This window comes from Chiloscyllium plagiosum, unplaced genomic scaffold (assembly GCF_004010195.1).
Source record: "Chiloscyllium plagiosum isolate BGI_BamShark_2017 unplaced genomic scaffold, ASM401019v2 scaf_14457, whole genome shotgun sequence".
Lineage (NCBI taxonomy): Eukaryota > Metazoa > Chordata > Chondrichthyes > Orectolobiformes > Hemiscylliidae > Chiloscyllium > Chiloscyllium plagiosum.
This window is the reverse complement of record NW_025213476.1, coordinates 24,330-27,777: the sequence shown is the minus strand read 5'-3', so window position 1 is coordinate 27,777 and position 3,448 is coordinate 24,330. Positions and strand designations below refer to the sequence as shown.

General features: G+C 48.2%; 1 long non-coding RNA gene across 1 annotated transcript in view; it reads right to left on the bottom strand.

The window, feature by feature from the left end:
- Positions 1–1,174: 1,174 nt before the first annotated feature.
- LOC122547645 overlaps positions 1,175–3,448 on the bottom strand; it is a 9,060-nt gene continuing 6,786 nt past the window's right edge. The window contains exon 2 of the long non-coding RNA XR_006311052.1: positions 1,175–2,220. This is a non-coding gene — a long non-coding RNA (uncharacterized LOC122547645). The remainder of the gene's footprint in view (positions 2,221–3,448) is intronic.

Genomic DNA, 3,448 nt, shown 5'->3' with positions numbered 1-3,448 from the left:
GTGTATGGAATGAGCTGCCAGAGGATGTGGTGATGGCTGGTACAATTGCAACATTTAAGAAGCATTTGGATGGGTATATGAATAGGAAGGGTTTGGAGGGATATGGGCCAGGTGCTGGCAGGTGGGACTAGATTGGGTTGGGATATCTGGTTGGCATGGACGGGTTGGACCGAAGGGTCTGTTTCCATGCTGTACATCTCTCTGACTCTATGACTCCATGGGTGTAGTCCATCTAGTCTGGGTGATATATTCACCTTCAGACCTTTCAGCTTCCACAGCACCTTCTCCTAAGTGATGGTCACTACACACACCTCAACCCCCAACTCTATGCTGCTGTTGTCTTCCACTGTGAAAACGGATGCCAAAGTACCTGCTCAAGGGAAGGGGTTCAGGGGATGGTGCTCCGTGTGTCTGTGAGAAAGTCCGGTGCCTCTAGGCTGGGCTGAGGAGGACGCAGCGTGGGGTAGCATTTACTCAGCACTCTCTGAGCTTTCTCATGGTTCAAGTGTGGAACTTAAAACAGAATGCCCTCCACAACAGTGGCCCAGTGGTTAGCACTGCTGCCTCCCAGCACCAGGGTCCCAGGTTCGATTCCAGCCTCGGGCGACTGTCTGTGTGGAGTTTGCACATTCTCCCCGTGTCTGTGTGGGTTTCCTCCAGTTTCTTCCAAAGATGTGCAGGTTAGGGTGGATTGGCCATGGGGGAATTACAGGGATGGGGGGGTGGTGTTTGGGGGTGTCTGGGTGGGATGCCCTTCAGAAGGTTGGTGCAGACTCAATGGGCCGAATGTCCTCTTTCTGCACTGTTGGGATTCTGTGATTTATTGTGGGTCTACCCACGGACTGCAGAAGGACAAGAAGGCAGCTCAACCCCACCTACTCGAGGGGCAACTAGGGACGGGTAATAAATACAGGCCCAGTCAGCGATGCCCCTATTCCTCAGTGAATTTAAAATAAAACACATCCTCCGCTCATTTCCGCTTTCGAATTGGCCAATTGGGTAAAAGCCTGCAAGGAGGGGGTGGGGTCATGGCCACTACTGTGAGACTTCCTGTTGCAGAGTGGTAGTGTCCTTACCTCTAAGCCAGCAGGCCCGGGTTCAAACTCTTTCAGAGGTGTGTCATAACAGTTAGAAAATACCTACTACGTGTACAATTCAGATAAACACCTTCTGCCAATTTTTCCAACACATTTATTGAGCGCTTAACAATTTGAACCAAACACAGTGTATGAACATTGTAAACAATTAACATAAAAAGGCAATAATTCAACGTGTACCCGAGTGTGTGGTGAATTCACATGGACGTTCCCATTGGTCAAAACATCAGTCCAAATTCACCCCCCCTCTGGTTCTTGTCACTTCAGTTCCGGGAGGGGGTGGGGGTGGGCGGGGGAGGTGAGGGGTTAATATATTTACACGACTCGCTCCAGTCCGGCACTCACACTCCCACCTAATCTGTTTGGGGTAATGTTGTAGCAGGGGTGGGGGTGCAGAGATGGGGGGTTTTGGTTGGGGGGGGGGGGAGAGGGGGAACAGGGAGCTGGGTGATGTCACCTTCACCCTCCAGCCCCTGCCCCCACTCTCTGCCCCCCCAGGTTCCAAGATTTGTTTCCGTTCGGTTTGAGACGCAGACACCATCCTGAATGAGGCAAATGGTATGAATGGTTTTCAGCTTCGAGCCCAGAACACAATTCGACATTGACTGGTGGATTTGGATCCATCATTGACACTGGTGAGGGGTGAAGTCCACTTCTTAGATGGATATATATTACAAAGGCCCATTAAAGTCCATCTAGTTTGACGTAACTGGAGCTGAGGCAGTCACATTAAAATTTTATTTATTTATTTTTTCACTTCCTCCCCACCCCCCCAACCCCCTTTCAAAATGGTAAAAATATCAAAACCACAGGAGTTCTTTAAAATGATTTCCTTTATTCTTCCCCCAAACAGCCTCTAAAATTAATCTTTTTAAATTGAGTTGTATTTTAACAGGTCCCCTCGGTTCCCTTGTGACTGAATGTTGAGTTTGACGACATCTGTTGGCATATTAAAAGTCTGTCCCTCCAAACGTGTTGTAAAAGATAGGTCTCCCTCCAGCAGAGAAAAGGGAGTGGTTCTGAGTATCTCCTTTGTAATGTGTGTGTTCACAGCGGGAACATCCTTTCACAGCTCAGTCCTGGGTAAATTGTGTCTGCTGTTATTTTAGGAGCCATTCATTAACTGCAGGAGAGAGGGGAGGAGAGAGAGAGAGAAAGATGGAAAAAGAGAGATGAAGTTTGTTATTCTTAATTCCACCACTTAAATAAAAATCTCATGCAAGTGTTTATGAATATAAAATCACTGGAATACCCGGAATTAGTATTCTCAATCCTCAGCACTCTCCGAACATGGTCATGATTACTCCTCCACAAAGGTTTCTGTTTTGCAACATGTTTCCAGCAGAACAAGAGGCCATTCAGCCCCACCTGGTCTGTGCTGGTTTTAAACTCAGGTCAAACCTCTTCCCACCCACCTTCCATTGGTCAGCCAGACCATTCCTCTCTCCATCCCTGAGGTAAACCAGAGTGGGAAACCAATCCATAGAACATAGAACAATACAGCGCAGAACAGGCCCTTCTGCCCTCAATGTTGCGCCGATCCGTGAACTAATCTAAGCCCATCCCCCAACACTATCCCATCATCATCCATGTGGTTATCCAAGGATTGTTTAAATCTCCCTAATGTGGCTGAGCTAACTACATTGTCAGAGCTGAAAATGTGTTGCTGGAAAAGCGCAGCAGGTCAGGCAGCATCCAAGGAGCAGGAGAATCGACGTTTCGGGCATGAGCCCTTCTTCAGCCCTCCAGCATCTGCACTTTCTCCTAAACTACATTGTCAGGCAGTGCATTCCACGCCCTGACCACTCTCTGACCAAGGAGCAGGAGAATGGACGTTTCGGGCATGAGCCCTTCTTCAGCCCTCCAGCATCTGCACTTTCTCCTTAACTACATTGTCAGGCAGTGCATTCCACGCCCTGACCACTCTCTGAGTAAAGAACCTGCCTCTGACATCTGTCTTAAATCTATCACCCCTCAATTTGTAGTTATGCCCCCTTGTACAAGCTGACGTCATCATCCTAGGGAAAAGACTCTCACTGTCCATCTTATCAAATCCTCTGACTACCGAGCCTTCTTCTCTCCAATGAGAACAGACCCAAGTCCCTCAGCCTTTCCTCATATGACCTTCCCTCCAGACCAGGCAACAGCCTGGTAAATCTCCTCTGCACCTTTTCTATTGCTTCCACATCCTTCCTGTAATGGGGTGACCAGAACTGCACACAATATTCCAAGTGCAGCTGCACTAGCGTTTTGTATAGTTGCAGCATGACATTACTGCTCTGGAACTCAATCCCTCTACCAATAAAACCTAACACAGTGTATACCTTCTTAATAGCACTATCCACCTGGGT